Raw genomic sequence first — 12,396 nt, forward strand, 5'->3', positions numbered from 1 at the left:
ACCTGACTTCAGCAACTGTAGTTTAAAGAAAACACTAAATATCGCGAGACTCATGATAAAATCACCAGAGCTGGCAGCATTAGTGTTGGGATTTAGTGGTTTCTAAACAAGCTCCAATTCTCTGCTGTGCCCAGAATTCATATCATGGGAGGGTGGCAAGGGGGCAGGTGTGGCATCTTGGGTCTATGACAGCCCTGGCTATGGGCTGCTGTAATCTGTGACAGCTGGCCAGGTCCCCCAGTGGACCAACTGCCAGCAGGAGATTGATGGAGCACTGGAGTAGGCTGTGCCCCTCTTTTCCTCAAGATGCTGTGTGTGTGTGTGCACTGCGAGAAGAGTGGTGTAGGACCTGGCTGTCCCACTTCGACACCAACTAGGGGGCATTACTATCAAGGAAGATCAGTGCTTTCCAGTCCCCTTGTCCCCTAGACACAGCAACGGGGCAGAACTGATCATAGACTCTGGCTCATCCTGTTCTGATCCAGGACTTTCTCCATACTGTGGCTCTAAAGTAAAAACATGAGCCGCAGCTCCACTGGAAACATCGTATGGGGCTGGAGATTCACACAGCACTAGCGGGACACTCATGATTTTTTAAGCCAATATGATTTTTTGAGACCCGACATGATTTTTGAACTCTTGTCTCCAGCACTGCTTGCTCCTTGGATGAGTGAGTGCTGGGCATCTTACCTACACCCCACTTTTTCTTATCCTTGTTGGCTACTGTGATCCCAACAGAGCAAGACTGTAAATCCTACTGCCTTGGGAACAGACCTTGTACTATCCCCCAGGGAAGGGGGCAGGTCTCATGGTGCGGATGATTAGAGTTGGAGGATATGTGGGCAGACATTAATGCAGACTGAATCCAGGCATCATGGCTTCTGGCTCCCAGCTGATGACTACATGCATGTGCCCCATTGGTACCAGGGCTTTGCGGTACAGCCCTCACTCACTGGGCAGCCCTTATGTAAGCAGTCCCATTACATTCCTGTTAAAATCAATGGGACAATTCACATGAGTGAGGGCTCATCGAGCGCTGAGTGCCCGGCACAGCAGAGCCCTGATCTCACAGGACCTAGGCATTACTTGATTGGGACTTAACTGCTGCCTAGAACTTGTGTTGGCCCTCTGCACAGGGGTAAATTTCACCCTGGTGTAAGGATTACACAATCAGGCCCTCAATATGCATGGGGGAGAGTGGGGAGAATCTCTTCACCCAGCAAATTGCCTCTTCTAAGGCCATCTCTACAGCTCAGCCTAGCTTTGAAGGAAAGCTCCAATGTATGTGTTTCATTAAGATTTAATAAAGCAGCTGCATGCAAGAGAAGCACACAATTATTAGAGTCTTTATTGAAGATTAATAGCAATGTAATCAGCACATATCTGGTTCTTATAGGCATCTATTACATAGCTTCTAAACCTCAGTGAATATGTTTCTAATTGGCCTTTAAGAACATGCTGTTGCTTTATTAAACCCTAATTAAATGCATATTGAGTAGAGTCCATTCAGAAGTGGTTACTTGTCACTAATCTGTGCCCAAATGTGTTTTCAACTTCATTGCCCTGTTAATTATTATATTTTATTTCCTTTGCTTGTGGTTTGTTGTCTTTGCAATTTGGATTGTTTCTATTGTTTTCTTCTTTGTTCAAGCACTCTGAAAAATGCAGGCTACTGTTGAGGAATTGAACAGAAACAATCTCATCAACTTATATGACCTGGATTCAACTCCAGCTCAGACACAAATTTACTGTGGGCTTGGATAATTCACTTAATCTCCCTATCCCTCCATTCCCCACCTGTAAGGTGGGAATAATAATACTTCTGTTGTCTTGACTAGTTAGACTGTAAGCTCTGTGGGACAGCGACTCTCTCTTATGGTGTGTATGTACAGTACGTAGCACAATGGAGCTGGTAAATTCTACCATCATACGAACAAATCAGTATTAATAATAATAAGGAGAGGAAGATATCTGACTGAGAAGGGTGGGAATGGATTACTTAATTAATGGTTGCATAGCACTTTGTGCAGGCCAACATAGTACTAAGTAGGACTTGGATGAAAACATATTAAAACAAATCAAAACTCTTAGCAAAATTGGTCAGTTTCTCCTGTAATTTGTTTCAGAAGAAAACTAGAATGAAATATTCTGAAAATGTCAAAATGTGATTTCAACATTTCTGGAATGAAACATTTTGATTGTTTTCTTTTGAAATGACTTTTCACTTCCGTTTTTAATAATGGTGTGTCAGATTATATTTACAATGTAATACAAAATAAAAAAAAATGTTTTGATTGACCCAAAGCAATTTAATTTTTAAAAAATTTTCCTTCACAGAGAGTTTTGAAATTTTCAAGCACAGCCACATTTTGAGATCTCAAAAATCCTTCGTGAAATAGAATTGCCATTCTCCATGCAGTTCTAGTACTAAGTATTATTAGTTTATTAACAGAAATAAGCTGAAATACAAAGCCTGAATCTAAAAACGCATGGAACTTTGGGACATTTGGATCTAGGTTTGGATCAGAAGTTTGAACGTAGTCTCTTATCCTGGATCAAACCAATACCTCAGATCCACATGGCCCTAAACTTTGGGAAGGTCCAGATCTGGATCTTTACATTGTGCTGTGGGTCTACCTCTAATTATTATTATTCCCTGTATGTTTACAAGCATCCATTGATCCACTTACTGTTCCTTCTTCAGCACTATCATACTATTTAGACTAAGTAAGGATTGATGCACTCTTTCAGATGGAGTAAGAATCCTGCCTGAACTTTCATCTCAAATCTGAACTGCACCCAAAACTTTTTAATGTTTGAAAAAGTTCCGTTAACTTTGTTTCCTATTATTTTTAGGTTTTGCAGCCTTTGTACTTTCTGGATTCCTGCTGGAAGTAAAGGTGCCAAAATACCTCAAGAAAGGTTATTCCTGCAGTGTTTTCCAGACTGTCCTGCAGTAGGAAATACAGAAATGGTGGGAGAAAACCTGTTCCTTCAGAGATTTTCAAAGCAGTTTTGCAGACCCAAGAGATCTGGAGAAGCTTCACATTAGCAGCTGAACTTCCAGACATTTGGATGCATCTTCAAAGCCAGCAGGACCCCTGAATTCTTAAGGTTCTCCCTTAGCTATTCTGTAGGCCTTGAATATTTCTGTTCACCTTTCTCCATATAGATAATGTCCCCTTTACTGAGGAATCACACTGCAATGCACTCAGCTAACTTGGTGATACGTTAAATGGGAGCCTGATTTAACTCTCATTGAAGTCAATGGAAGCTGGATTGAACTTGTAGAGAGCGAGTGAGCCGGAAAGGGCTGTAAGTAAATTACGCTGATATTTTGAGAAAGGTCTAAGGCAATAGGTGCCCAGCTCCCACTGAATTTCAATGGGAGTTGGGTGCCTAAATCCCATAGACCCCTTTGAAAAACTCAGCCCCAGTTTCCATTATAACCTTGAGACTGAAAAATGCACCCATCAGCTTCCAGTCAAAAGCATTCTTCTATCTGTAAGCTCCTGTGTGTTTGTCTGTGTCAATTTGCATGTACTCTGAAGTTCATCAGTCAAGGCATTTTGGAGACATGAGACTGAAAAAAGAATAGTTTTTCCATTATTTTAAAAACTCTTCACTTCTTTCTAAATCAATGTTTTTCTCAAAGGGGCTACTCCAAGATCTCCGGGTGTGGTTTATACAGTCGTCCTCTTGGAGGCTTCGTTCACAGCATTATTTCTGATAAGGCTGGGATGAAATTGTTAGTGTTATTCAAGGCAAATATTGGAACATCAGAGAACTCTGTGGTGGATCTCGGTGGATATTACAGACTCCTTGATACGACTTACAGAATGCATAAATCTTGCTGCCATAATCTGCAGAGTTTGTAAACCCTGCAAAGCCAAAACAGTAAATTCAAAGACCTTATAAGATCTTCAGTCACAATTGAGGGAGCTTGTGAACTCCTCAACACATGTATAGGAGCTCTGCTATGTGACATTTTGAAGTGGTGGCTCAAGAAATCTGCAAATTTTTGGGATTTCTTTTTAGGTTTTTTTTTTCAATGAAAATGTTCAAAATAAAAAATTGTGTTTCAATTTTTCTTTTGTATTTTCCTCCTCTCTTCCCTGTCCCCCAGAAAAGGGAAAAAGTATCCTCCACCCCTCACAATTGAGAATGTTATTTTCACTTTTTAAACTAATTCTCTGCTAATTTTTCCAGTGGAAAAGTTTTAAAAAAAAACAAATGAGGGGGGAAATTAGTTTGTCTGGTTTATATTAAACAAACCAAGAATTTTTGTTTTGAAAATTTTCAGAGAAAGGAAAAGCATTGACACCAACAAACATTTTGTGCAAAAATTTCCATTTTGTCAAAAAAAATTTAAAAAACGTTTTCAGTGGAATATTTTCTACAAGGTCTAGGGGATGGGAAGCAAATGCTATTTCTTTTGCTCATAAGTCTGAATACCTTACATGGCTCTAGCACTGAATGGCATAAACTGCTAGTCTGTCTATAGTGCTGCAGGTCTTTATGAATTATACTACTCTGCTTGTATGCGCCCACTGATCCCCTTCTGCCTGCATCAGTTTCACATTAGAAGCAAATTTCACCACCCACCTGTAAGTCCCTTCTTCCTTCTCACTGATACACAATTTAAAGTGTACATAAAGAATGCTAACAATGGGTCATTGTAGCTACCCATCTCCATCCATTGAAATTGCTGTCACTTGCAGGTACCCTCTTTTTCCAGACTCTAATCGGTTTTTCTGCACACATGCAGCTCACTCGGATTCCCAAACTTACAGGATAGGTTGGTATTTCTGTAGTACTGTAACCATAATATTCTTGCAGTCCAGATCACCTTGTGGATAAGGCCTTAACTCACACATGCACCCAGTCATATCCCAAGCTTTTAAAGTGGATCTGAGCTCAGCCACCGATTAATTCTCTGCAAAATGATCTGGGTGTCATCAGAAAAGCAGAGAAATCAGAGATCGACGAGCTAGAATCAGGTAATGCATTCAATTCATCTGCCAATGCAGGCTAGCTGGGGAGAGGATGGTTGGGTATATGAACAAATGCATGGTTAGAAAACAGATGAGGTGAATGGAAAAATTGGGTCTGTTAATGGATGCATAGTTATAAATAGATAGATGATAGCAGGACTAATAAATGGAAGGTTAGAGGGATGAAGAAACTGATGTGTGAGATGGATGGACATAGTGGGCAATGGTTTCCATGCTCTCTGCTTTATACAGCGCCTGTAGTACAGCAGATGGTACGAGAGGCCACCCACTGTTGTCGGTGTCCAGACAGCACTCAGATTGTGGCAGACACAGTGGAAGATGCAAAGCTGATTCCACCTCTTGTGAGTGTGTTTTTCTTTCCCTCCTGACATTTCACTTGGCTGTTGATCAGCTGGCATGCAGCAGAAACTGTACAACAAAGATGCAGAGAAAATCATCTATGCCTCTAAAAGGAAGAATGAGAGAGCGGCAGAGACAGGCAGACTGATATGACACAACGTTGTTCCACAGAGGCGGTTAGCCTTTTGTATGGGATTTATTTTGTATAGTCTTTCGTGCAAAGTGTATTCCCTCAATCCTTCACAGACTTAAATCATGCCACTGTGTAATGACACTCTGTGCTTCTGTGGCGCCTTCTTTCTGAGCAGCTCAAAGTGCCTTATAAATAATGAACAGAGCCTTCCAGCCCTGCCAGGGGATAGGCCAGTACCACCATCTCCAGCCCACATTTGGGGATGCTGAGGAAAAGGAAGGTGAAGCTGCATACCCAAGGCCTCATTGAGTTCCTGGGCTAGTTGAGAAAAAGAACATGCATCTCTATACTACTTGCCTTGGGCCTTTCCTTTAACCACAAGACAGCCTTCCCTCCCAACTGTATTAGTTACAGACTGAAATGATGACAGAGGGAGAGACAACTTAAAAGTCACCAGACAGGTGAATTATTTTAAAAGCAGCCGGTACTGGTTATTAACCAATAACTACAGGCCTGATTCTGCATTCTGTAAACCGGTGAGTGCATGCTGCTCAATTTGCAGGGGTTACAGAATGTGGCTCTGATGGAATACAGGAAACTTTTCTCGGTGCTGAAAAGAAATGAAGCATCTGAACCACAAGTTATTGGGTTCAACGTAGGATTCACTGGGGGGAGATTCTCTGGCCTGTGCTATACAGGAGGCCAAATTAACTTCCTAGATGGGTGTAGGCTGGTGGCACGGTTCAGCCGGGGCATTGCGACCCTTCCTCAGGCCCAGGCTCTGAGGAAGGCCACAGTACCTTGGTCTAGGGGAATAAGTGGTGCCGATCACAAGTCTTTAGCCCCGGCCCCCGGTGGGGCAGGCTTCCTTCACAGCCTGTAGCTCTCTGGCCCTCACATAGGGCAGGGCTGAAAAGGAATCTATAGTCCCAGCCTTCCAAGAGGTGGGGCTGTTAAGCTGTCTATTGCCCCCAGCCCTCAGGCAGGGCAGGGCAGGCAAAGCAGTCTAAAGCCCCTGGCCTTCCAACAGGCAGGGCAAACAAACAGTTTACAGTCCCCAGTCCTCAAGGCAGGCAGGGCAGGTACAGCGGTCTGTAGCTCCAGGCCTTTCAATCAGGCAGGGCTGGCAAAGCTCAGTGTCCTCTGGCCAGCAGTTCAGAGGAAGCTAAGCACTCCCGGGGTGGCTAGGGAAGGGGGGAGGTGGACACAGGCCCACCCGACTCCACTGTGTCCCAGCCCAGGGCCCTAGCAGTGGCAAAGTGGTTTGCCACTGAGTAGCGGGGATCCAGCTGCAACACGTTGAAGGGTTTAGCCCCTCTCTCAGCCACTCTCTAGTACACCAGGCTCAGTCCGCTCTATTGGTCCCTGATGTCAGGCAGCTCCTCCAGGTCAGGGCCAGCCTCAGGGGGTTTCTCCCACTCCGTGGTCTCGGGTAGCTTCTCCTAGCTACTAGGGCCCAGCGGCCCTCTCCAGTCACTCGCGCCCGGCAGTCTGGGCAGGCTTTGGAGTTTCCGGTCAGCAGGGCAGTTGCTCCAAACAGCTGCAGGGCGTGGATCAGGCCTAGACCACAGCCTCTCGGAAGATACGTCTGCCTCCGGCAGCAGCTGCCCCCTGACTGAGCTGCTGAGCCAGTCTTTTATACCTCCCTTTCCTGCCTTGGCTCCACCCCTCTGCTTCTGGGTTGTTTGGCCTGCAGGGCCTGGTTCTGCCCAGTAGGGGCATCGTGACCTTTCCTCGGGCCCAGGCTCTGAGGAAGGCCACAACGCCTTGCTACAATGGGCCGAAAGGAACCATTGTGGTCATCTAGTCTGACACAGGCCAGAGAATTTCCTCAAAATAATCCCTGGAATGTATCTTTTAGAGAAACATCCAATCTTGATTTTAAAATGGTCAGTGATGAAGGATCCACCATGATGTTTGGTAAGTTGTTCCAGTGGTTAATTACCCTCACTTATGCCTTATTTACAGTCTGAATTTGTCTAGTTTCCACTTCCGGCCATTGGGTCATGTTATACCTTTCTCTGCTACACTGAAGAGTCTATTTGTTCTCCATATGAGAATTTATAAGTTGATCAACCTTCTCTTTGCTAAAGTAAATAGATTGAGCTCCTTGAGTCTATCACTATAGGGCATATTTTCTAATCCTTTAATCATTCTCATGTCTCTTCTCTGAACCCTCTTCAATTTATCAACATCATTCATGAACAGTGGACAGCAGAACTGGACACAGTATTCCAGAAGTGGTCACACCAGTGCCAAATACAAAAGTAAAATGAATTCTCTGCTTCTACACATAAGTCCCTTGTTTAAGCATCCAAGGATCGTATTAGTCCTTTTGGCCACAGTGTCACACTGGGAGTTTGTGTTCAGCTGATTATCCACCACAACCCCCCAAATCATTTTCAGAGTCACAGCTTCCCAGGATAGAGTCCTCCATCCTGTAAGATGGCCTACATTCTTTTTCCTAGATGTACACATTTTCATTTAGCCATATTAAAATGCATATTGTTTGCCTGATCCCAGCTTATCAAGTGATCCAGATCACTCTGTATTAGTGACCTGGCTTCTTGATTATTTACCACTTCCAAAATTTTTGTGTCATCTGAAAGCTTTAACCATGATGATAAAGGAGGAGAAGGACCTGGGCGTATTGGTTGATCACAGGATGACTATGAGTCGCCAATGTGATGTGACCGTAAAAAAGCTAATGTGGTCCTTGGATGCATCAGACAAGGTATTTCCAGTAGAGATAGGGAGGTGTTAGTACCGTTATACAAGGCACTGGTGAGACCTCATCGGGAATACTGTGTGCAGTTCTGGTCCCCCATGTTTAAGAAAGCTGAACTCAAACTGGAACAGGTGCAGAGAAGGGCTACTAGGATGATCTACGGAATGGAAAACCTGCCTTATGAGAGGAGACTCAAAGAGCTTGGCTTGTTTAGCCTAACCAAAAGAAGGTTGAGGGGAGATATGACTGCTGTCTATAAATACATCAGAGGATAAATACCAGGAGGGAGAGAAATTATTTAAATTCAACGTGAATGTGGACTCAAGAACTATTGGATATAAATTGGCTATCAGGAAGTTTAGATTTGAAATTAGATGCAGGTTTCTAACCTTCAGAGGAGTGAAATTCTGGAATAGCCTTCCAAGGGGAGCAATGGGGGCAAAAAACCTAGCTAGCTTCAAAACTGAGCTTGATAAATTTATGGAGGGGATGGTATGATGGGATAGTCTAGTCTGGCAATTGATTGATCGTTGACTACTGGTGACCAATGACCTGTGAAAGGATGTTAGATGCGTGGGTTCTGAGTTACTACAAATAATTCTTTCTTGGGTGTCTGGCTTGTGACTCTTGCCCACATGCTCAAGGTTTAACTGATTGCTTATTTGGGGTTGGGAAGGAATTTCCCCCCAGGGCAGATTGGCAAAGGCTCTGGGGTGTTTTTGTCTTCCTCTATAGCATGGGGCATGGCTCACTTGCTGGTGCATTCTCTGTACCTTAAAGTCTGTGAACCGATTTGAGGACTTTAATAATTCAGTCATAGGTTAGAGGTTTATTACAGGAGTGAGTGGGTAAGGTTCTGTGGCCTGCATTGTGCACGAGGTCAAACTAGATGATCATATTGGTCCCTTCTGACCTTTGAGTCTATGAGTCTATTTTATGTTTTCTTTCAGGTCATTGATAAAAATGTTAAATAACATAGGGCCAGGAACTGATCCCTGTAGGATGGTCACTAGAAACACATCTGTTTGATGACAATTTCTCATTTAAAATTACATTTTGAAATCTATCAGTTAGCCAGCTTTTAATCCATTTAATGTGGGCCATGTTAATTTTATATCATTTTAGTCTTTTAATCAAAATGTTTTGCGGTAATAAGTCAAATGCCTTAGAGAAGTCTAAATACATTACATCAGCACTTTCATTTTCATCATCCAAGACTAGATTATTATAATGGTCTCTTCTGGGCTTAATATCTGTGGGTGAAATCCTGGCTCCCTTGAAGTCAATAAGAGTTTGGCCATTTATTTCTATGTGGCCAGGATTTCACCCTCTGAACCTATGAACACGTGGATGAGACAAAACTTGGTTTTTCAACAGTCCACCTTTTTGAATGGGGATGGAGTCTTATGGCAAAACTGAAACCAGCATTATAACAATTTTGGGGGTTAATTGTGTGGAAATATGTCTCATGTGCAGAAGTCCAAATGATACAAAGTTTCTTGTATTCCCTCTTCCTCATCTAAACCTTTCGCTGTCATCAGGTCTTCCTTAACTTTATCCAGAAGTTAGCTCACAGCTGCAGTGTCCCAGAAGATACAACATACATGACTCTCACTTGGCCTAGGAGCAGGATTTTAGCCTCCATATCCAGGTCTATAAAAATGTTCTCATTGCGGCTGTTTTCTTCCATCTGGACTGTGTGGTCTGAAAGGGGGAAATGGAGCTTGTTTGCTTTAAGAGCAATGTGCCCGTTTATGTGCTCTGCTTCAAGGACCCTAGCCAAGGTTTTCAGAAATGACCAGTGATTTTGAGTGCCTACTTGAGACACCTTAAAAAGACCTGATTTTTCTGAATGTGCTGAGCACCCATGCACTGGAATCTAGGCCCTTTTAAGTCAGATCAAGTTGAGCACCCAAAATCAGTCACTTCTGAAAATCTTAGTGTCAGAATTTGTTGTAATTAAAGAAGAAAAATACTTTGCACTTGACTGGCTGGGGATCCTAGAGCACTGTCCAATAGGTGCGGATGATCCTGTAGCTGAGACAGTGGAGTGGAACTCAAAGGAACCAGAGTCAACTTTGCTGTGTGACTTATAGTTTTAGGGCTTCCATTTCCCCTTTGTCCAATGGGGATGATACTTCTCTGCCTCACAGGGATGTTGTGAGGAGAACTCCAGAGGCGCTCGGGAGGTGTTCAGATATTCTGGTGACTGGGGGCATAGAATTGAGCATCCCTGTTTTGTGAATGGGGAGGCTGAGTCACAATGAGGCTAATCAGCTGATGTGCAGAGGGGTCTGACCACTCTCAACTCTGAAAATCAGGCCAGACGTAACTCACTGTAAGTTCAAGGTGGTGCTCGGAAAGCAGTCCACTCTCCTGCTCTAAGCACTTGATTTTCAAAGGCCTTTGGATGCCTAAATGTGCAGACAGGTGATAAGTGGGATTTTTTTCAAAAGTGCCTAAGTAGCTTGGGTGCCAAACTCCCACTGAAACCAATGGGAATTAGATACTGAGTTGCTTTTGAAAATAACACCAGGTGCCTATCTGCATCTTTAGGGACAGCTCTTCAGCTGGGTGAATGGTTACAGGCCCATTAAAGTCAATGGGCCCAAGGCAAAGTACACCATCTGAAGATCTGCCCCATATTGTATCAGGGCTAGTCCTCCATTCCTCTTCTCTCCATTACCAAGATTTTAAATGGGGAAAGAGCAAACTGATACTGGACCCGACATGCAACTCAGAAAGACAGAGATGGGGGGAATTTTTCCAATCTGTATTTAAAGCAGAGCTAGTTATTGCCTTAGACTAAGTGGAAGGTGGCATGCTGAGCACTTTATGGCGGTGTTGGTATCTATGTGGGGCCCGTTGAATGACTGAGCTCCCTTCGCAGTTCCTGAATGGCAGCAAAGTACAATAATAGAAGAGGTGATTTGTTGCTGACCTGCAGCTAGAGTGTGAAGTGAAATGCTGAATTCCAAATTAAACTAGAATAAATGAAAGCATGATTCATCAGCCGCCTTTTCACAGCCGTCCTGTATCTCTCTGCCTCGCCAGTTCTCCGGCTAATGTACTGAACTGAGTTATGTCAATTTACCGCAGCTGCGGATCTGACCCTCTGTCCCAGCTCAAATCATCTCTCTTCTCCCTCCTCTGTGCCTCTTCATTTCCCATTCCCTTTGTTACTGACCTTACGACTGAATGCTGTAATTTTGTCCCCATTCCATTTTTTTAATTAGCGTTCAGCCTGAACTGCAAAGTTTGGATCCAGGACTGGATTCCAGATCTGAACAATCCCAAAGCTCAGGCATGTTTGGAGTCTGAGCCTGACCCATGTCTAGGTTTTACTCTTTTCTGTGACCACGTTGCTTCTGGACATAAAGTTTGCCTAAAAAATTCCATACACAAGAAAGGAGTCACTCTGAAAATCTATGTAAATAGCTGTCTTTATAATATTACAGCCTTAGCTCTTGCAAATATTTCAACCTGTAAAGGATTGTTCTTTGGCCATTTGCTAATCCAAGTGTCAGAGTATATGAACACAGGGCCATTTTCCATGTGAGGAAAAGAGTTGTTAAAATACCTTGTCCTATTCAGCTGTTTATTTTTATCCCTTTCAGTCCAGTGATCATTAATGTAGATCTCTCTGTATTAGATACTGAAAGTGTCATAGCAGCAGGCAAACCGTGATCTGTGGCCAAACGGCATTTCTGATGTCAACCTGGCAAGTTACACAACCATGACAGCCCAGGCTCCCAACAGAAGACCACGTAGAGAATGATACATGAGCACTGGTGGAAGAGCTCCCAACTAATCTAGTCCCAGATTTTCCCAGAAGGGGGCGCTACAGACCAGGTGCCATGTACTCTGTGTGGCAAGGTGGACTGAAATTCTGCATCAAGGTCCCTGAGACTTCAGGTGCAAAATTCTACAGCAGCTTTAGATAAATTTGAAAATGGAGGATTTGACTGGATTAAATATACACATCAATAAGTTTAGCCTCGAAATTAGGTGAAGGTTTCTAAACACCAGAAGAGTGAAGTTCTGGAACAGCCTTCCAGGGGGAGTTGTGGGGGAAAACCTAACTGGCTTCAAGACTGAGCTTGATGAATTTATGGAGGGGATGGTATGATGTGACTGCCTACAATGGCATGTAGCCGATCTGCAATTGCTAGCAGCAAATA

The sequence above is a fragment of the Emydura macquarii genome, unplaced genomic scaffold (genome assembly GCF_026122565.2).
Source record: "Emydura macquarii macquarii isolate MOO-44397 ecotype Brisbane River unplaced genomic scaffold, CSIRO-AGI_Emac_v2 contig_1348, whole genome shotgun sequence".
Lineage (NCBI taxonomy): Eukaryota > Metazoa > Chordata > Testudines > Chelidae > Emydura > Emydura macquarii.